The 25,427-nt window shown below is 56.1% G+C and overlaps 2 protein-coding genes across 2 annotated transcripts in view; one reads left to right on the top strand and one right to left on the bottom strand.

The window, feature by feature from the left end:
- Positions 1-25,427, bottom strand: part of LOC137318081 (BRCA1-A complex subunit RAP80-like) — a gene marked incomplete at its 3' end in the record, with an annotated part of 92,435 nt that overhangs the window by 18,494 nt on the left and 48,514 nt on the right. The gene's annotated exons all lie outside the window — the stretch shown is intronic.
- Positions 1-25,427, top strand: part of LOC137318082 (period circadian protein-like) — a 51,992-nt gene that overhangs the window by 18,297 nt on the left and 8,268 nt on the right. The gene's annotated exons all lie outside the window — the stretch shown is intronic.

Below are 25,427 nucleotides of genomic sequence, written 5' to 3'. Positions count from 1 at the left end.
GCACTGTCCATATCCACAGGGACCAGTACAGCACAGCACAGTCGATATCCACAGGGGCCAGGACAGCACTGTCCATATCCACAGGAACCAGTGCAGCACAGTCCATATCCACAGGTACCAGAACAGCACCGTCCATATCCTCAGGGACCAGGACAGCACCGTCCATATCCACAGGGACCAGGACAGCACCGTCCATATCCACAGGGACCAGGACAGCACCGTCCATATCCACAGGGACCAGGACAGCACCGTCCATATCCACAGGGACCAGGACAGAACCGTCCATATCCACAGGGACCAGTACAGCACTGTCCATATCCACAGGGACCAGTGCAGCACCGTCCATATCCACAGGGACCAGGACAGCACCGTCCATATCCACAGGGACCAGTACAGCACCGTCCATATCCACAGACATCAGGACAACACCGTCCACATCCACAGGGACCAGTACAGCACCGTCCATATCCACAGGGACCAGTACAGCACCGTCCATATCCACAGGGACCAGGACAGCACCGTCCATATCCACAGGGACCAGCACAGCACTGTCCATATCCACAGGGACCAGTGCAGCACCGTCCATATCCACAGGGACAAGTACAGCACCGTCCATATCCACAGGGACCAGCACAGCACCGTCCATATCCACAGGAACCAGAACAGCACCGTCCATATCCACAGGGACCAGTGCAGCACCGTCCATATCCACAGGGAACAGTACAGCACTGTCCATATCCACAGGGACCAATACAGCACTGTCCATATCCACAGGGACCAGTACAGCACCGTCCATATCCACAGGGACCAGTGCAGCACCGTCCATATCCACAGGGACCAGAACAGCATTGTCCATATCCACAAGGACCAGTACAGCACCGTCCATATCCACAGACATCAGTGCAGCATCGTCCATATCCACAGGGACCAGTCCAGCACCGTCCTTATCCACAGGGACCAGTACAGCACTGTCCATATCCACAGGGACCAGAACAGCACCATCCATATCCACAGGGACCAGTACAGCACCGTCCATATCCACAGGGACCGGTACAGCACCGTCCATATCCACAGACATCAGTGCAGCACCGTCCATATCCACAGGGACCAATACAGCACCGTCCATCTCCACAGGGGCCAGTACAGCACTGTCCATATCCACAGGGACCAGAACAGCACCATCTATATCCACAGGGACCAGTACAGCACCGTCCATATCCACAGGGACCGGTACAGCACCGTCCATATCCACAGGGACCAGCACAGCACTGTCCATATCCACAAGGACCAGTACAGCACCGTCCATATCCACAGACATCGGTTCAGCACCGTCCATATCCACAGGGACCAGTGCAGCACTGTCCACATCCACAGGGACCAGTACAGCACTGTCCATATCCACAGGGACCAGTACAGCACAGCACAGTCCATATCCACAGGTACCAGTACAGCACCGTCCATATCCACAGGGACCAGTACAGCACCGTCCGTATCCACAGGGACCAGCACAGCTCCGTCCATATCCACAGGGACCAGTACAGCACCGTCCATATCCACAGGGACCAGGACAGCACCGTCCATATCCACAGGGACCAATACAGCACCGTCCATATCCACAGGGACCAGTACAGCACTGTCCATATCCACAGGGACCAGTACAGCACCGTCCATATCCACAGGGACCAGTACAGCACCGTCCGTATCCACAGGGACCAGCACAGCTCCGTCCATATCCACAGGGACCAGTACAGCACAGCTCCGTCCATATCCACAGGGACCAGTACAGCACCGTCCATATCCACAGGGACCAGGACAGCACCGTCCATATCCACAGGGACCAATACAGCACCGTCCATATCCACAGGGACAAATACAGCACCGTCCATATCCACAGGGACCAGTGCAGCACTGTCCATATCCACAGGGACCAGTACAGCACTGTCCATATCCACAGGGACCAGTACAGCACAGCACAGTCGATATCCACAGGGACCAGTACAGCACTGTCCATATCCACAGGAACCAGTGCAGCACAGTCCATATCCACAGGTACCAGTACAGCACCGTCCATATCCACAGGGACCAGTGCAGCACTGTCCATATCCACAGGGACCAGTACGGCACTGTCCATATCCACAGGGACCAGTACAGCACAGCACAGTCGATATCCACAGGGGCCAGTACAGCACTGTCCATATCCACAGGAACCAGTGCAGCACAGTCCATATCCACAGGTACCAGAACAGCACCGTCCATATCCTCAGGGACCAGGACAGCACCGTCCATATCCACAGGGACCAGGACAGCACCGTCCATATCCACAGGGACCAGTCCAGCACCGTCCATATCCACAGGGACCAGTACAGCACTGTCCATATCCACAGGGACCAGTGCAGCACCGTCCATATCCACAGGGACCAGGACAGCACCGTCCATATCCACAGGGACCAGTACAGCACCGTCCATATCCACACACATCAGGACAACACCGTCCACATCCACAGGGACCAGTACAGCACCGTCCATATCCACAGGGACCAGTACAGCACCGTCCATATCCACAGGGACCAGGACAGCACCGTCCATATCCACAGGGACCAGCACAGCACTGTCCATATCCACAGGGACCAGTGCAGCACCGTCCATATCCACAGGGACCAGTACAGCACCGTCCATATACACAGGGACCAGCACAGCACCGTCCATATCCACAGGGACCAGCACAGCACCGTCCATATCCACAGGGACCAGCACAGCACCGTCCATATCCACAGGAACCAGGACAGCACCGTCCATATCCACAGGGACCAGAACAGCAACGTCCATATCCACAGGGACCAGGACAGCACCGTCCATATCCACAGACATCAGTACAGCACCGTCCATATCCACAGGGACCAGAACAGCACTGTCCATATCCACAGGCACCAGTACAGCACTGTCCATCCATATCCACAAGGACCAGTACAGCACTGTCCATATCCACAAGGACCAGTACAGCACCGTCCATATCCACAGACATCGGTTCAGCACCGTCCATATCCACAGGGACCAGTACAGCACCGTCCATATCCACAGGGACCAGTACAGCACCGTCCATATCCACAGGGACCAGGACAGCACCGTCCATATCCACAGGGACCAGCACAGCACTGTCCATATCCACAGGGACCAGTGCAGCACCGTCCATATCCACAGGGACAAGTACAGCACAGCACAGTCCATCTCCACAGGTACCAGTACAGCACCGTCCATATCCTCAGGGACCAGTACAGCACCGTCCATATCCACAGGGACCAGTACAGCACCGTCCGTATCCACAGGGACCAGCACAGCTCCGTCCAAATCCACAGGGACCAGTACAGCACAGCTCCGTCCATATCCACAGGGACCAGTACAGCACCGTCCATATCCACAGGGACCCGGACAGCACCGTCCATATCCACAGGGACCAATACAGCACCGTCCATATCCACAGGGACCAATACAGCACCGTCCATATCCACAGGGACCAGTGCAGCACTGTCCATATCCACAGGGACCAGTACAGCACTGTCCATATCCACAGGGACCAGTACAGCACAGCACAGTCGATATCCACAGGGGCCAGTACAGCACTGTCCATATCCACAGGAACCAGTGCAGCACAGTCCATATCCACAGGTACCAGTCCAGCACCGTCCATATCCACAGGGACCAGTGCAGCACTGTCCATATCCACAGGGACCAGTACAGCACTGTCCATATCCACAGGGACCAGTACAGCACAGCACAGTCGATATCCACAGGGGCCAGGACAGCACTGTCCATATCCACAGGAACCAGTGCAGCACAGTCCATATCCACAGGTACCAGAACAGCACCGTCCATATCCTCAGGGACCAGGACAGCACCGTCCATATCCACAGGGACCAGGACAGCACCGTCCATATCCACAGGGACCAGGACAGCACCGTCCATATCCACAGGGACCAGGACAGCACCGTCCATATCCACAGGGACCAGGACAGAACCGTCCATATCCACAGGGACCAGTACAGCACTGTCCATATCCACAGGGACCAGGACAGCACCGTCCATATCCACAGGGACCAGTACAGCACTGTCCATATCCACAGGGACCAGTGCAGCACCGTCCATATCCACAGGGACCAGGACAGCACCGTCCATATCCACAGGGACCAGTACAGCACCGTCCATATCCACACACATCAGGCAACACCGTCCACATCCACAGGGACCAGTACAGCACCGTCCATATCCACAGGGACCAGTACAGCACCGTCCATATCCACAGGGACCAGGACAGCACCGTCCATATCCACAGGGACCAGCACAGCACTGTCCATATCCACAGGGACCAGTGCAGCACCGTCCATATCCACAGGGACCAGTACAGCACCGTCCATATACACAGGGACCAGCACAGCACCGTCCATATCCACAGGGACCAGGACAGCACCGTCCATATCCACAGGGACCAGGACAGCACCGTCCATATCCACAGGGACCAGGACAGCACCGTCCATATCCACAGGGACCAGGACAGAACCGTCCATATCCACAGGGACCAGTACAGCACTGTCCATATCCACAGGGACCAGTGCAGCACCGTCCATATCCACAGGGACCAGGACAGCACCGTCCATATCCACAGGGACCAGTACAGCACCGTCCATATCCACAGACATCAGGACAACACCGTCCACATCCACAGGGACCAGTACAGCACCGTCCATATCCACAGGGACCAGTACAGCACCGTCCATATCCACAGGGACCAGGACAGCACCGTCCATATCCACAGGGACCAGCACAGCACTGTCCATATCCACAGGGACCAGTGCAGCACCGTCCATATCCACAGGGACAAGTACAGCACCGTCCATATCCACAGGGACCAGCACAGCACCGTCCATATCCACAGGGACCAGAACAGCACCGTCCATATCCACAGGGACCAGTGCAGCACCGTCCATATCCACAGGGAACAGTACAGCACTGTCCATATCCACAGGGACCAATACAGCACTGTCCATATCCACAGGGACCAGTACAGCACCGTCCATATCCACAGGGACCAGTGCAGCACCGTCCATATCCACAGGGACCAGAACAGCACTGTCCATATCCACAAGGACCAGTACAGCACCGTCCATATCCACAGACATCAGTGCAGCATCATCCATATCCACAGGGACCAGTCCAGCACCGTCCTTATCCACAGGGACCAGTACAGCACTGTCCATATCCACAGGGACCAGAACAGCACCATCCATATCCACAGGGACCAGTACAGCACCGTCCATATCCACAGGGACCGGTACAGCACCGTCCATATCCACAGACATCAGTGCAGCACCGTCCATATCCACAGGGACCAATACAGCACCGTCCATCTCCACAGGGGCCAGTACAGCACTGTCCATATCCACAGGGACCAGTACAGCACAGCACAGTCCATATCCACAGGTACCAGTACAGCACCGTCCATATCCTCAGGGACCAGTACAGCACCGTCCATATCCACAGGGACCAGTACAGCACCGTCCGTATCCACAGGGACCAGCACAGCTCCGTCCATATCCACAGGGACCAGTACAGCACCGTCCATATCCACAGGGACCAGGACAGCACCGTCCATATCCACAGGGACCAATACAGCACCGTCCATATCCACAGGGACCAGTACAGCACTGTCCATATCCACAGGGACCAGTACAGCACCGTCCATATCCACAGGGACCAGTACAGCACCGTCCGTATCCACAGGGACCAGCACAGCTCCGTCCATATCCACAGGGACCAGTACAGCACAGCTCCGTCCATATCCACAGGGACCAGTACAGCACCGTCCATATCCACAGGGACCAGGACAGCACCGTCCATATCCACAGGGACCAATACAGCACCGTCCATATCCACAGGGACAAATACAGCACCGTCCATATCCACAGGGACCAGTGCAGCACTGTCCATATCCACAGGGACCAGTATAGCACTGTCCATATCCACAGGGACCAGTACAGCACAGCACAGTCGATATCCACAGGGACCAGTACAGCACTGTCCATATCCACAGGAACCAGTGCAGCACAGTCCATATCCACAGGTACCAGTACAGCACCGTCCATATCCACAGGGACCAGTGCAGCACTGTCCATATCCACAGGGACCAGTACGGCACTGTCCATATCCACAGGGACCAGTACAGCACAGCACAGTCGATATCCACAGGGGCCAGTACAGCACTGTCCATATCCACAGGAACCAGTGCAGCACAGTCCATATCCACAGGTACCAGAACAGCACCGTCCATATCCTCAGGGACCAGGACAGCATCGTCCATTACCACAGGGACCAGGACAGCACCGTCCATATCCACAGGGACCAGTCCAGCACCGTCCATATCCACAGGGACCAGTACAGCACTGTCCATATCCACAGGGACCAGTGCAGCACCGTCCATATCCACAGGGACCAGGACAGCACCGTCCATATCCACAGGGACCAGTACAGCACCGTCCATATCCACACACATCAGGACAACACCGTCCACATCCACAGGGACCAGTACAGCACCGTCCATATCCACAGGGACCAGTACAGCACCGTCCATATCCACAGGGACCAGGACAGCACCGTCCATATCCACAGGGACCAGCACAGCACTGTCCATATCCACAGGGACCAGTGCAGCACCGTCCATATCCACAGGGACCAGTACAGCACCGTCCATATCCACAGGGACCAGCACAGCACCGTCCAAATCCACAGGGACCAGCACAGCACCGTCCATATCCACAGGGACCAGCACAGCACCGTCCATATCCACAGGAACCAGGACAGCACCGTCCATATCCACAGGGACAAGAACAGCAACGTCCATATCCACAGGGACCAGGACAGCACCGTCCATATCCACAGACATCAGTACAGCACCGTCCATATCCACAGGGACCAGTACAGCACTGTCCATATCCACAGGCACCAGTACAGCACTGTCCATCCATATCCACAAGGACCAGTACAGCACTGTCCATATCCACAAGGACCAGTACAGCACCGTCCATATCCACAGACATCGGTTCAGCACCGTCCATATCCACAGGGACCAGTGCAGCACTGTCCACATCCACAGGGACCAGTACAGCACAGCACAGTCCATATCCACAGGTACCAGTACAGCACCGTCCATATCCTCAGGGACCAGTACAGAACCGTCCATATCCACAGGGACCAGTACAGCACCGTCCGTATCCACAGGGACCAGCACAGCTCCGTCCATATCCACAGGGACCAGTACAGCACCGTCCATATCCACAGTGACCAGGACAGCACCGTCCATATCCACAGGGACCAATACAGCACCGTCCATATCCACAGGGACCAATACAGCACCGTCCATATCCACAGGGACCAGTGAAGCACTGTCCATATCCACAGGGACCAGTACAGCACTGTCCATATCCACAGGGACCAGTACAGCACTGTCCATATCCACAGGGACCAGTACAGCACAGCACAGTCCATCTCCACAGGTACCAGTACAGCACCGTCCATATCCTCAGGGACCAGTACAGCACCGTCCATATCCACAGGGACCAGTACAGCACCGTCCGTATCCACAGGGACCAGCACAGCTCCGTCCAAATCCACAGGGACCAGTACAGCACAGCTCCGTCCATATCCACAGGGACCAGTACAGCACCGTCCATATCCACAGGGACCCGGACAGCACCGTCCATATCCACAGGGACCAATACAGCACCGTCCATATCCACAGGGACCAATACAGCACCGTCCATATCCACAGGGACCAGTGCAGCACTCTCCATATCCACAGGGACCAGTACAGCACTGTCCATATCCACAGGGACCAGTACAGCACTGTCCATATCCACAGGGACCAGTACAGCACAGCACAGTCGATATCCACAGGGGCCAGTACAGCACTGTCCATATCCACAGGAACCAGTGCAGCACAGTCCATATCCACAGGTACCAGTCCAGCACCGTCCATATCCACAGGGACCAGTGCAGCACTGTCCATATCCACAGGGACCAGTACAGCACTGTCCATATCCACAGGGACCAGTACAGCACAGCACAGTCGATATCCACAGGGGCCAGTACAGCACTGTCCATATCCACAGGAACCAGTGCAGCACAGTCCATATCCACAGGTACCAGAACAGCACCGTCCATATCCTCAGGGACCAGGACAGCACCGTCCATATCCACAGGGACCAGGACAGCACCGTCCATATCCACAGGGACCAGGACAGCACCGTCCATATCCACAGGGACCAGGACAGCACCGTCCATATCCACAGGGACCAGGACAGCACCGTCCATATCCACAGGGACCAGTACAGCACTGTCCATATCCACAGGGACCAGTGCAGCACCGTCCATATCCACAGGGACCAGGACAGCACCGTCCATATCCACAGGGACCAGTACAGCACCGTCCATATCCACAGGGACCAGGACAGCACCGTCCATATCCACAGGGACCAGCACAGCACTGTCCATATCCACAGGGACCAGCACAGCACCGTCCATATCCACAGGGACCAGAACAGCACCGTCCATATCCACAGGGACAAGTACAGCACCGTCCATATCCACAGGGACAAGTACAGCACCGTCCATATCCACAGGGACCAGCACAGCACCGTCCATATCCACAGGGACCAGAACAGCACCGTCCATATCCACAGGGACCAGTGCAGCACCGTCCATATCCACAGGGAACAGTACAGCACTGTCCATATCCACAGGGACCAATACAGCACTGTCCATATCCACAGGGACCAGTACAGCACCGTCCATATCCACAGGGACCAGTGCAGCACCGTCCATATCCACAGGGACCAGAACAGCACTGTCCATATCCACAAGGACCAGTACAGCACCGTCCATATCCACAGACATCAGTGCAGCATCGGCCATATCCACAGGGACCAGTACAGCACCGTCCTTATCCACAGGGACCAGGACAGCACTGCCCATATCCACAGGGACCAGAACAGCACCATCCATATCCACAGGGACCAGTACAGCACCGTCCATATCCACAGGGACCGGTACAGCACCGTCCATATCCACAGACATCAGTGCAGCACCGTCCATATCCACAGGGACCAATACAGCACCGTCCATCTCCACAGGGGCCAGTACAGCACTGTCCATATCCACAGGGACCAGAACAGCACCATCTATATCCACAGGGACCAGTACAGCACCGTCCATATCCACAGGGACCGGTACAGCACCGTCCATATCCACAGGGACCAGCACAGCACTGTCCATATCCACAAGGACCAGTACAGCACCGTCCATATCCACAGACATCGGTTCAGCACCGTCCATATCCACAGGGACCAGTGCAGCACTGTCCACATCCACAGGGACCAGTACAGCACTGTCCATATCCACAGGGACCAGTACAGCACAGCACAGTCCATATCCACAGGTACCAGTACAGCACCGTCCATATCCTCAGGGACCAGTACAGCACCGTCCATATCCACAGGGACCAGTACAGCACCGTCCGTATCCACAGGGACCAGCACAGCTCCGTCCATATCCACAGGGACCAGTACAGCACAGCTCCGTCCATATCCACAGGGACCAGTACAGCACCGTCCATATCCACAGGGACCAGGACAGCACCGTCCATATCCACAGGGACAAATACAGCACCGTCCATATCCACAGGGACCAGTGCAGCACTGTCCATATCCACAGGGACCAGTACAGCACTGTCCATATCCACAGGGACCAGTACAGCACAGCACAGTCGATATCCACAGGGACCAGTACAGCACTGTCCATATCCACAGGAACCAGTGCAGCACAGTCCATATCCACAGGTACCAGTACAGCACCGTCCATATCCACAGGGACCAGTGCAGCACTGTCCATATCCACAGGGACCAGTACAGCACTGTCCATATCCACAGGGACCAGTACAGCACAGCACAGTCGATATCCACAGGGGCCAGTACAGCACTGTCCATATCCACAGGAACCAGTGCAGCACAGTCCATATCCACAGGTACCAGAACAGCACCGTCCATATCCTCAGGGACCAGGACAGCACCGTCCATATCCACAGGGACCAGGACAGCACCGTCCATATCTACAGGGACCAGTCCAGCACCGTCCATATCCACAGGGACCAGTACAGCACTGTCCATATCCACAGGGACCAGTGCAGCACCGTCCATATCCACAGGGACCAGGACAGCACCGTCCATATCCACAGGGACCAGTACAGCACCGTCCATATCCACACACATCAGGACAACACCGTCCACATCCACAGGGACCAGTACAGCACCGTCCATATCCACAGGGACCAGTACAGCACCGTCCATATCCACAGGGACCAGGACAGCACCGTCCATATCCACAGGGACCAGCACAGCACTGTCCATATCCACAGGGACCAGTGCAGCACCGTCCATATCCACAGGGACCAGTACAGCACCGTCCATATCCACAGGGACCAGCACAGCACCGTCCATATCCACAGGGACCAGCACAGCACCGTCCATATCCACAGGAACCAGAACAGCACCGTCCATATCCACAGGGACCAGTGCAGCACCGTCCATATCCACAGGGAACAGTACAGCACTGTCCATATCCACAGGGACCAATACAGCACTGTCCATATCCACAGGGACCAGTACAGCACCGTCCATATCCACAGGGACCAGTGCAGCACCGTCCATATCCACAGGGACCAGAACAGCACTGTCCATATCCACAAGGACCAGTACAGCACCGTCCATATCCACAGACATCAGTGCATCACCGTCCATATCCACAGGGACCAATACAGCACCGTCCATCTCCACAGGGGCCAGTACAGCACTGTCCATATCCACAGGGACCAGAACAGCACCATCTATATCCACAGGGACCAGTACAGCACCGTCCATATCCACAGGGACCGGTACAGCACCGTCCATATCCACAGGGACCAGCACAGCACCATCCATATCCACAGGGACCGGTACAGCACTGTCCATATCCACAGGGACCAGCACAGCACCGTCCATATCCACAGGGACCAGCACAGCACCGTCCATATCCACAGGGACCAGAACAGCACCGTCCATATCCACAGGGACCAGAACGGCACCGTCCATATCCACAGGGACCAGTACAGCACTGTCCATATCCACCGGGGCCAGTACAGCACTGTCCATATCCACAAGGACCAGTACAGCACTGTCCATATCCACAGGGACCAGTACAGCACTGTCCATATCCACAGGGACCAGGACAGCACTGTCCATATCCACAGGGACCAGTACAGCACTGTCCATATCCACAGGGACCAGTACAGCACTGTCCATATCCACAGGGAACAGAATAGCACTGTCCATATCCACAGGGAACAGAACGGCACCGTCCATATCCACAGGGACCAGTACAGCACTGTCCATATCCACAGGGACCAGTACAGCACCGTCCATATCCACAGGGACCAGCACAGCACCGTCCATATCCACAGGGACCAGAACAGCACTGTCCATATCCACAGGGACCAGGACAGCACCGTCCATATCCACAGGGACCAGCACAGCACCGTCCATATCCACATGGACCAGAACAGCACCGTCCATATCCACAGGGACCAGGACAGCACCGTCCATATCCACAGGGACCAGAACAGCACCGTCCATATCCATCGGGACCAGCACAGCACCGTCCATATCCACAGGGACCAGAACAGCACCTTCCATATCCACAGGGACCAGTACAGCACCGTCCATATCCACAGGGACCAGTACAGCACCGTCCATATCCACAGGGACCAGTACAGCACCGTCCATATCCACAGGGACCAGCACAGCACTGTCCATATCCACAGGGACCAGAACAGCACCGTCCATATCCACAGGGACCAGTACAGCACTGTCCATATCCACAGGGACCAGCACAGCACCGTCCATATCCACAGGGACCAGAACAGCACCATACACACCCATCGGGACCAGTAAAGCACTGTCCATATCCACAGGGACCATTATGGCACTGTCCATATCCACAGGGACCATACGGCACTGTCCATATCCACAGGGACCAGTACGGCACTGTCCATATCCACAGGGACCAGGACAGCTCCGTCCATATCCACAGGGACCAGTGCAGCACCGTCCATATCCACAGGGACCAGAACAGCACAGTCCATATCCACAGGGAACAGAACAGCACTGTCCATATCCACAGGGAACAGAATAGCACCGTCCATATCCACAGGGAGCAGAACAGCACCGTCCATATCCACAGGGACCAGAACGGCACCGTCCATATCCACAGGGACCAGAACAGCACCGTCCATATCCACAGGGACCAGAACGGCACCGTCCATATACACAGGGACACGTACGGCACCGTCCATATCCACAGGGACCAGTCCAGCACCGTCCATATCCACAGGGACCAGTTCAGCACCGTCCATTTCCACAGGGACCAGCACAGCACTGTCCATGTCCACAGGGACCAGTACAGCACTGTCCATATCCACAGGGACCAGTACAGCACAGCACAGTCGATATCCACAGGGACCAGTACAGCACCGTCCATATCCACAGGGACCAGTACAGCACCGTCCATATCCACCGGGGCCAGTACAGCACTGTCCATATCCACAAGGACCAGTACAGCACTGTCCATATCCACAGGGACCAGTACAGCACCGTCCATATCCACAGGGAGCAGAACAGCACCGTCCATATCCACAGGGACCAGAACGGCACCGTCCATATCCACAGGGACCAGAACAGCACCGTCCATATCCACAGGGACCAGAACGGCACCGTCCATATCCACAGGGACACGTACGGCACCGTCCATATCCACAGGGACCAGTCCAGCACCGTCCATATCCACAGGGACCAGTGCAGCACCGTCCATATCCACAGGGACCAGTCCAGCACCGTCCATATCCACAGGGACCAGGGCAGCACCGTCCATATCCACAGGGACCAGAACAGCACTGTCCATATCCACAAGGACCAGTACAGCACCGTCCATATCCACAGACATCAGTGCATCACCGTCCATATCCACAGGGACCAATACAGCACCGTCCATCTCCACAGGGGCCAGTACAGCACTGTCCATATCCACAGGGACCAGAACAGCACCATCTATATCCACAGGGACCAGTACAGCACCGTCCATATCCACAGGGACCGGTACAGCACCGTCCATATCCACAGGGACCAGCACAGCACCGTCCATATCCACAGGGACCGGTACAGCACTGTCCATATCCACAGGGACCAGCACAGCACCGTCCATATCCACAGGGACCAGCACAGCACCGTCCATATCCACAGGGACCAGAACAGCACCGTCCATATCCACAGGGACCAGAACGGCACCGTCCATATCCACAGGGACCAGTACAGCACTGTCCATATCCACCGGGGCCAGTACAGCACTGTCCATATCCACAAGGACCAGTACAGCACTGTCCCTATCCACAGGGACCAGTACAGCACTGTCCATATCCACAGGGACCAGGACAGCACTGTCCATATCCACAGGGACCAGTACAGCACTGTCCATATCCACAGGGACCAGTACAGCACTGTCCATATCCACAGGGAACAGAATAGCACTGTCCATATCCACAGGGAACAGAACGGCACCGTCCATATCCACAGGGACCAGTACAGCACTGTCCATATCCACAGGGACCAGTGCAGCACCGTCCATATCCACAGGGACCAGGACAGCACCGTCCATATCCACAGGGACCAGTACAGCACCGTCCATATCCACACACATCAGGACAACACCGTCCACATCCACAGGGACCAGTACAGCACCGTCCATATCCACAGGGACCAGTACAGCACCGTCCATATCCACAGGGACCAGGACAGCACCGTCCATATCCACAGGGACCAGCACAGCACTGTCCATATCCACAGGGACCAGTGCAGCACCGTCCATATCCACAGGGACCAGTACAGCACCGTCCATATCCACAGGGACCAGCACAGCACCGTCCATATCCACAGGGACCAGCACAGCACCGTCCATATCCACAGGAACCAGAACAGCACCGTCCATATCCACAGGGACCAGTGCAGCACCGTCCATACCCACAGGGAACAGTACAGCACTGTCCATATCCACAGGGACCAATACAGCACTGTCCATATCCACAGGGACCAGTACAGCACCGTCCATATCCACAGGGACCAGTGCAGCACCGTCCATATCCACAGGGACCAGAACAGCACTGTCCATATCCACAAGGACCAGTACAGCACCGTCCATATCCACAGACATCAGTGCATCACCGTCCATATCCACAGGGACCAATACAGCACCGTCCATCTCCACAGGGGCCAGTACAGCACTGTCCATATCCACAGGGACCAGAACAGCACCATCTATATCCACAGGGACCAGTACAGCACCGTCCATATCCACAGGGACCGGTACAGCACCGTCCATATCCACAGGGACCAGCACAGCACCATCCATATCCACAGGGACCGGTACAGCACTGTCCATATCCACAGGGACCAGCACAGCACCGTCCATATCCACAGGGACCAGCACAGCACCGTCCATATCCACAGGGACCAGAACAGCACCGTCCATATCCACAGGGACCAGAACGGCACCGTCCATATCCACAGGGACCAGTACAGCACTGTCCATATCCACCGGGGCCAGTACAGCACTGTCCATATCCACAAAGACCAGTACAGCACTGTCCATATCCACAGGGACCAGTACAGCACTGTCCATATCCACAGGGACCAGGACAGCACTGTCCATATCCACAGGGACCAGTACAGCACTGTCCATATCCACAGGGACCAGTACAGCACTGTCCATATCCACAGGGAACAGAATAGCACTGTCCATATCCACAGGGAACAGAACGGCACCGTCCATATCCACAGGGACCAGTACAGCACTGTCCATATCCACAGGGACCAGTACAGCACCGTCCATATCCACAGGGACCAGCACAGCACCGTCCATATCCACAGGGACCAGAACAGCACTGTCCATATCCACAGGGACCAGGACAGCACCGTCCATATCCACAGGGACCAGCACAGCACCGTCCATATCCACATGGACCAGAACAGCACCGTCCATATCCACAGGGACCAGGACAGCACCGTCCATATCCACAGGGACCAGAACAGCACCGTCCATATCCATCGGGACCAGCACAGCACCGTCCATATCCACAGGGACCAGAACAGCACCTTCCATATCCACAGGGACCAGTACAGCACCGTCCATATCCACCGGGACCAGTACAGCACCGTCCATATCCACAGGGACCAGCACAGCACTGTCCATATCCACAGGGACCAGAACAGCACCGTCCATATCCACAGGGACCAGTACAGCACTGTCCATATCCACAGGGACCAGCACAGCACCGTCCATATCCACAGGGACCAGAACAGCACCATACACACCCATCGGGACCAGTAAAGCACTGTCCATATCCACAGGGACCATTATGGCACTGTCCATATCCACAGGGACCATACGGCACTGTCCATATCCACAGGGACCAGTACGGCACTGTCCATATCCACAGGGACCAGGACAGCTCCGTCCATATCCACAGGGACCAGTGCAGCACCGTCCATATCCACAGGGACCAGAACAGCACAGTCCATATCCACAGGGAACAGAACAGCACTGTCCATATCCACAGGGAACAGAATAGCACCGTCCATATCCACAGGGAGCAGAACAGCACCGTCCATATCCACAGGGACCAGAACGGCACCGTCCATATCCACAGGGACCAGAACAGCACCGTCCATATCCACAGGGACCAGAACGGCACCGTCCATATACACAGGGACACGTACGGCACCGTCCATATCCACAGGGACCAGTCCAGCACCGTCCATATCCACAGGGACCAGTTCAGCACCGTCCATTTCCACAGGGACCAGCACAGCACTGTCCATGTCCACAGGGACCAGTACAGCACTGTCCATATCCACAGGGACCAGTACAGCACGGCACAGTCGATATCCACAGGGACCAGTACAGCACCGTCCATATCCACAGGGACCAGTACAGCACCGTCCATATCCACCGGGGCCAGTACAGCACTGTCCATATCCACAAGGACCAGTACAGCACTGTCCATATCCACAGGGACCAGTACAGCACCGTCCATATCCACAGGGAGCAGAACAGCACCGTCCATATCCACAGGGACCAGAACGGCACCGTCCATATCCACAGGGACCAGAACAGCACCGTCCATATCCACAGGGACCAGAACGGCACCGTCCATATCCACAGGGACACGTACGGCACCGTCCATATCCACAGGGACCAGTCCAGCACCGTCCATATCCACAGGGACCAGTGCAGCACCGTCCATATCCACAGGGACCAGTCCAGCACCGTCCATATCCACAGGGACCAGGGCAGCACCGTCCATATCCACAGGGACCAGAACAGCACTGTCCATATCCACAAGGACCAGTACAGCACCGTCCATATCCACAGACATCAGTGCATCACCGTCCATATCCACAGGGACCAGCACAGCACCGTCCATATCCACAGGGACCAGCACAGCACCGTCCATATCCACAGGGACCAGAACAGCACCGTCCATATCCACAGGGACCAGAACGGCACCGTCCATATCCACAGGGACCAGTACAGCACTGTCCATATCCACCGGGGCCAGTACAGCACTGTCCATATCCACAAGGACCAGTACAGCACTGTCCCTATCCACAGGGACCAGTACAGCACTGTCCATATCCACAGGGACCAGGACAGCACTGTCCATATCCACAGGGACCAGTACAGCACTGTCCATATCCACAGGGACCAGTACAGCACTGTCCATATCCACAGGGAACAGAATAGCACTGTCCATATCCACAGGGAACAGAACGGCACCGTCCATATCCACAGGGACCAGTACAGCACTGTCCATATCCACAGGGACCAGTACAGCACTGTCCATATCCACAGGGACCAGCACAGCACCGTCCATATCCACAGGGACCAGAACAGCACTGTCCATATCCACAGGGACCAGGACAGCACTGTCCATATCCACAGGGACCAGCACAGCACCGTCCATATCCACAGGGACCAGAACAGCACCGTCCATATCCACAGGGACCAGTACAGCACCGTCCATATCCACAGGGACCAGAACAGCACCGTCCATATCCATCGGGACCAGCACAGCACCGTCCATATCCACAGGGACCAGAACAGCACCTTCCATATCCACAGGGACCAGTACAGCACCGTCCATATCCACAGGGACCAGTACAGCACCGTCCATATCCACAGGGACCAGCACAGCACTGTCCATATCCACAGGGACCAGAACAGCACCGTCCATATCCACAGGGACCAGTACAGCACTGTCCATATCCACAGGGACCAGCACAGCACCGTCCATATCCACAGGGACCAGAACAGCACCATACACACCCATCGGGACCAGTAAAGCACTGTCCATATCCACAGGGACCATTATGGCACTGTCCATATCCACAGGGACCATACGGCACTGTCCATATCCACAGGGACCAGTACGGCACTGTCCATATCCACAGGGACCAGGACAGCTCCGTCCATATCCACAGGGACCAGTGCAGCACCGTCCATATCCACAGGGAGCAGAACAGCACCGTCCATATCCACAGGGACCAGAACGGCACCGTCCATATCCACAGGGACCAGAACAGCACCGTCCATATCCACAGGGACCAGAACGGCACCGTCCATATCCACAGGGACACGTACGGCACCGTCCATATCCACAGGGACCAGTCCAGCACCGTCCATATCCACAGGGACCAGTTCAGCACCGTCCATTTCCACAGGGACCAGCACAGCACTGTCCATGTCCACAGGGACCAGTACAGCACTGTCCATATCCACAGGGACCAGTACAGCACAGCACAGTCGATATCCACAGGGACCAGTACAGCACCGTCCATATCCACAGGGACCAGTACAGCACCGTCCATATCCACAGGGACCAGTACAGCACCGTCCATATCCACAGGGACCAGTCCAGCACTGTCCATATCCACAGGGACCAGTACAGCACTGTCCATATCCACAGACATCAGTACAGCACTGTCCATATCCACATTGACCAGCACAGCACCGTCCATATCCACAGGGACCAGCACAGCACCGTCCATATCCACAGGGACCAGAACAGCACCGTCCATATCCACAAGGACCAGGACAGCACTGTCCATATCCACAGGGGCCAGTACAGCACTGTCCATCTCCACAGGGACCAGTGCAGCACTGTCCATATCCACAGGGACCAGTACAGCACTCTCAATATCCACACACATCATTACAGCACCGTCCATACCCACAGGGACCATTCCAGCACCGTCCATATCCACAGGGACCAGTACAGCACTGCTCACATCCACAGGGACCAGTACAGCACTCTCCATATCCACAGGGACCAGTACAGCACCGTACACAGCCACAGGGACGAGTGCAGCACCTTATACACCCACAGGGACCAGTCCAGAACCGTCCATATCTGCAGGGACCAGTACAGCACCGTCCATATCCACAGGGACCAGGACAGCACTGACCATATCCACAGGGAACAGTACAGCACTGTCCATATCCACAGGGAACAGAATAGCACTGTCCATATCCACAGGGACCAGTACGGCACTGTCCATATCCACAGGGACCAGTACAGCACTGTCCATATCCACAGGGACCAGTACAGCACTGTCCATATCCACAGGGACCAGTACAGCACTGTCCATATCCACAGGGACCAGTACAGCACTGTCCATATCCACAGGGACCAGTACAGCACTGTCCATATCCACAGGGACCAGTACAGCACTGTCCATATCCACAGGGACCAGAACAGCACTGTCCATATCCACAGGGACCAGTACAGCACTGTCCATATCCACAGGGACCAGTACAGCACCGTCCGTATCCACAGGGACCAGTACAGCACCGTCAATATCCACAGGGACCAGAACAGCACTGTCCATATCCACAGGGACCATACGGCACTGTCCATATCCACAGGGACCAGTACGGCACCGTCCATATCCACAGGGACCAGAACAGCACCGTCCACATCCACAGGGACCAGTACAGCACTGTCCATATCCACAGACATCAGTACAGCACCGTTCGAATCCACAGGGACCAGTACAGCACTGTCCATATCCACAGGGACCAGTACGGCACCGTCCATATCCACAGGGACCAGTGCAGCACTGTCCATATCCACAGACATCAGTACAGCACCGTTCAAATCCACAGGGACCAGTACAGCACTGTCCATATCCACAGGGACCAGAACAGCACCGTCCATATCCACAGAGACCAGGACAGCACCGTACAAACCCACAGGGACCAGTGCAGCACCGTACACAGCTACAGGGACGAGTGCAGCACCTTATACACCCACAGGGACCAGTCCAGAAGCGTCCATATCTGCAGGGACCAGTACAGCACTGTCCATATCCACAGGGACCAGTACAGCACCGTCCATATCCACAGGGACCAGTACAGCACCGTCCATATCCACAGGGACCAGTACAGCACCGTCCATATCCACAGGGACCAGTACAGCACCGTCCATATCCACAGACATCAGTTCAGCACCGTCCATATCCACAGGGACCAGTGCAGCACTGTCCACATCCACAGGGACCAGTACAGCACTGTCCATATCCACAGGGACCAGTACAGCACAGCACAGTCCATATCCACAGGTACCAGTACAGCACCGTCCATATCCTCAGGGACCAGGACAGCACCGTCCATATCCACAGGGACCAGTACAGCACCGTCCGTATCCACAGGGACCAGCACAGCTCCGTCCATATCCACAGGGACCAGTACAGCACCGTCCATATCCACAGGGACCAGGACAGCACCGTCCATATCCACAGGGACCAATACAGCACCGTCCATATCCACAGGGACCAGTACAGCACTGTCCATATCCACAGGGACCAGTACAGCACCGTCCATATCCACAGGGACCAGTACAGCACCGTCCGTATCCACAGGGACCAGCACAGCTCCGTCCATATCCACAGGGACCAGTACAGCACAGCTCCGTCCATATCCACAGGGACCAGTACAGCACCGTCCATATCCACAGGGACCAGGACAGCACCGTCCATATCCACAGGGACCAATACAGCACCGTCCATATCCACAGGGACAAATACAGCACCGTCCATATCCACAGGGACCAGTGCAGCACTGTCCATATCCACAGGGACCAGTACAGCACTGTCCATATCCACAGGGACCAGTACAGCACAGCACAGTCGATATCCACAGGGACCAGTACAGCACTGTCCATATCCACAGGAACCAGTGCAGCACAGTCCATATCCACAGGTACCAGTACAGCACCGTCCATATCCACAGGGACCAGTGCAGCACTGTCCATATCCACAGGGACCAGTACAGCACTGTCCATATCCACAGGGACCAGTACAGCACAGCACAGTCGATATCCACAGGGGCCAGTGCAGCACTGTCCATATCCACAGGAACCAGTGCAGCACAGTCCATATCCACAGGTACCAGAACAGCACCGTCCATATCCTCAGGGACCAGGACAGCACCGTCCATATCCACAGGGACCAGGACAGCACCGTCCATATCCACAGGGACCAGTCCAGCACCGTCCATATCCACAGGGACCAGTACAGCACTGTCCATATCCACAGGGACCAGTGCAGCACCGTCCATATCCACAGGGACCAGGACAACACCGTCCACATCCACAGGGACCAGTACAGCACCGTCCATATCCACAGGGACCAGTACAGCACCGTCCATATCCACAGGGACCAGGACAGCACCGTCCATATCCACAGGGACCAGCACAGCACTGTCCATATCCACAGGGACCAGTGCAGCACCGTCCATATCCACAGGGACCAGTGCAGCACCGTCCATATCCACAGGGACCAGCACAGCACCGTCCATATCCACAGGGACCAGCACAGCACCGTCCATATCCACAGGGACCAGCACAGCACCGTCCATATCCACAGGAACCAGGACAACACCGTCCATATCCACAGGGACCAGAACAGCAACGTCCATATCCACAGGGACCAGGACAGCACCGTCCATATCCACAGACATCAGTACAGCACCGTCCATATCCACAGGGACCAGTACAGCACTGTCCATATCCACAGGCACCAGTACAGCACTGTCCATATCCACAAGGACCAGTACAGCACCGTCCATATCCACAGGGACCAGTACAGCACCGTCCGTATCCACAGGGACCAGCACAGCTCCGTCCATATCCACAGGGACCAGTACAGCACCGTCCATATCCACAGGGACCAGGACAGCACCGTCCATATCCACAGGGACCAATACAGCACCGTCCATATCCACAGGGACCAGTGCAGCACTGTCCATATCCACAGACATCAGTACAGCACCGTTCAAATCCACAGGGACCAGTACAGCACTGTCCATATCCATAGGGACCAGTACAGCACTGTCCATATCCACAGGCACCAGTACAGCAATGACCATATCCACAAGGACCAGTACAGCACTGTCCATATCCACAGGCACCAGTACAGCAATGACCATATCCACAAGGACCAGTACAGCACTGTCCATATCCACAAGGACCAGTGCAGCACCGTCCATATCCACAGGGACCAGTACAGCACCGTCAATATCCACAGGGACCAGTACAGCACCGTCCATATCCACAGGGACCAGTACAGCACCGTCCATATCCACAGACATCAGTTCAGCACCGTCCATATCCACAGGGACCAGTGCAGCACTGTCCACATCCACAGGGACCAGTACAGCACTGTCCATATCCACAGGGACCAGTACAGCACAGCACAGTCCATATCCACAGGTACCAGTACAGCACCGTCCATATCCTCAGGGACCAGTACAGCACCGTCCATATCCACAGGGACCAGTACAGCACCGTCCGTATCCACAGGGACCAGCACAGCTCCGTCCATATCCACAGGGACCAGTACAGCACCGTCCATATCCACAGGGACCAGGACAGCACCGTCCATATCCACAGGGACCAATACAGCACCGTCCATATCCACAGGGACCAGTACAGCACTGTCCATATCCACAGGGACCAGTACAGCACCGTCCATATCCACAGGGACCAGTACAGCACCGTCCGTATCCACAGGGACCAGCACAGCTCCGTCCATATCCACAGGGACCAGTACAGCACAGCTCCGTCCATATCCACAGGGACCAGTACAGCACCGTCCATATCCACAGGGACCAGGACAGCACCGTCCATATCCACAGGGACCAATACAGCACCGTCCATATCCACAGGGACAAATACAGCACCGTCCATATCCACAGGGACCAGTGCAGCACTGTCCATATCCACAGGGACCAGTACAGCACTGTCCATATCCACAGGGACCAGTACAGCACAGCACAGTCGATATCCACAGGGACCAGTACAGCACTGTCCATATCCACAGGAACCAGTGCAGCACAGTCCATATCCACAGGTACCAGTACAGCACCGTCCATATCCACAGGGACCAGTGCAGCACTGTCCATATCCACAGGGACCAGTACAGCACTGTCCATATCCACAGGGACCAGTACAGCACAGCACAGTCGATATCCACAGGGGCCAGTGCAGCACAGTCCATATCCACAGGTACCAGAACAGCACCGTCCATATCCTCAGGGACCAGGACAGCACCGTCCATATCCACAGGGACCAGGACAGCACCGTCCATATCCACAGGGACCAGTCCAGCACCGTCCATATCCACAGGGACCAGTACAGCACTGTCCATATCCACAGGGACCAGTGCAGCACCGTCCATATCCACAGGGACCAGGACAGCACCGTCCATATCCACAGGGACCAGTACAGCACCGTCCATATCCACACACATCAGGACAACACCGTCCACATCCACAGGGACCAGTACAGCACCGTCCATATCCACAGGGACCAGTACAGCACCGTCCATATCCACAGGGACCAGGACAGCACCGTCCATATCCACAGGGACCAGCACAGCACTGTCCATATCCACAGGGACCAGTGCAGCACCGTCCATATCCACAGGGACCAGTACAGCACCGTCCATATCCACAGGGACCAGCACAGCACCGTCCATATCCACAGGGACCAGCACAGCACCGTCCATATCCACAGGGACCAGCACAGCACCGTCCATATCCACAGGAACCAGGACAGCACCGTCCATATCCACAGGGACCAGAACAGCAACGTCCATATCCACAGGGACCAGGACAGCACCGTCCATATCCACAGACATCAGTACAGCACCGTCCATATCCACAAGGACCAGTACAGCACTGTCCATATCCACAAGGACCAGTACAGCACCGTCCATATCCACAGACATCGGTTCAGCACCGTCCATATCCACAGGGACCAGTGCAGCACTGTCCACATCCACAGGGACCAGTACAGCACAGCACAGTCCATATCCACAGGTACCAGTACAGCACCGTCCATATCCTCAGGGACCAGTACAGCACCGTCCATATCCACAGGGACCAGTACAGCACCGTCCGTATCCACAGGGACCAGCACAGCTCCGTCCATATCCACAGGGACCAGTACAGCACCGTCCATATCCACAGGGACCAGGACAGCACCGTCCATATCCACAGGGACCAATACAGCACCGTCCATATCCACAGGGACCAGTGCAGCACTGTCCATATCCACAGACATCAGTACAGCACCGTTCAAATCCACAGGGACCAGTACAGCACTGTCCATATCCACAGGGACCAGAACAGCACCGTCCATATCCACAGGGACCAGGACAGCACCGTACAAACCCACAGGGACCAGAACAGCAACGTCCATATCCACAGGGACCAGGACAGCACCGTCCATATCCACAGACATCAGTACAGCACCGTCCATATCCACAGGGACCAGTACAGCACTGTCCATATCCACAGGCACCAGTACAGCACTGTCCATATCCACAAGGACCAGTACAGCACTGTCCATATCCACAAGGACCAGTACAGCACCGTCCATATCCACAGACATCGGTTCAGCACCGTCCATATCCACAGGGACCAGTGCAGCACTGTCCACATCCACAGGGACCAGTACAGCACAGCACAGTCCATATCCACAGGTACCAGTACAGCACCGTCCATATCCTCAGGGACCAGTACAGCACCGTCCATATCCACAGGGACCAGTACAGCACCGTCCGTATCCACAGGGACCAGCACAGCTCCGTCCATATCCACAGGGACCAGTACAGCACCGTCCATATCCACAGGGACCAGGACAGCACCGTCCATATCCACAGGGACCAATACAGCACCGTCCATATCCACAGGGACCAGTGCAGCACTGTCCATATCCACAGACATCAGTACAGCACCGTTCAAATCCACAGGGACCAGTACAGCACTGTCCATATCCACAGGGACCAGAACAGCACCGTCCATATCCACAGGGACCAGGACAGCACCGTACAAACCCACAGGGACCAGTGCAGCACCGTACACAGCTACAGGGACGAGTGCAGCACCTTATACACCCACAGGGACCAGTCCAGAAGCGTCCATATCTGCAGGGACCAGTACAGCACTGTCCATATCCACAGGGACCAGTACAGCACTGTCCATATCCACAGGGACCAGTACAGCACCGTCCATATCCACAGGGACCAGTACAGCACCGTCCATATCCATAGGGACCAGTACAGCACTGTCCATATCCACAGGCACCAGTACAGCAATGACCATATCCACAAGGACCAGTACAGCACTGTCCATATCCACAGGCACCAGTACAGCAATGACCATATCCACAAGGACCAGTACAGCACTGTCCATATCCACAGGGACCAGTACAGCACCGTCCGTATCCACAGGGACCAGCACAGCTCCGTCCATATCAACAGGGACCAGTACAGCACCGTCCATATCCACAGGGACCAGGACAGCACCGTCCATATCCACAGGGACCAATACAGCACCGTCCATATCCACAGGGACCAGTACAGCACTGTCCATATCCACAGGGACCAGTACAGCACCGTCCATATCCACAGGGACCAGTACAGCACCGTCCGTATCCACAGGGACCAGCACAGCTCCGTCCATATCCACAGGGACCAGTACAGCACAGCTCCGTCCATATCCACAGGGACCAGTACAGCACCGTCCATATCCACAGGGACCAGGACAGCACCGTCCATATCCACAGGGACCAATACAGCACCGTCCATATCCACAGGGACAAATACAGCACCGTCCATATCCACAGGGACCAGTGCAGCACTGTCCATATCCACAGGGACCAGTACAGCACTGTCCATATC

Source organism: Heptranchias perlo, unplaced genomic scaffold (genome assembly GCF_035084215.1).
Source record: "Heptranchias perlo isolate sHepPer1 unplaced genomic scaffold, sHepPer1.hap1 HAP1_SCAFFOLD_643, whole genome shotgun sequence".
In the NCBI taxonomy this organism is placed as follows: domain Eukaryota; kingdom Metazoa; phylum Chordata; class Chondrichthyes; order Hexanchiformes; family Hexanchidae; genus Heptranchias; species Heptranchias perlo.
Note: the sequence above shows the minus strand (reverse complement) of the source record. Positions and strands in the feature narration are given on the sequence as shown.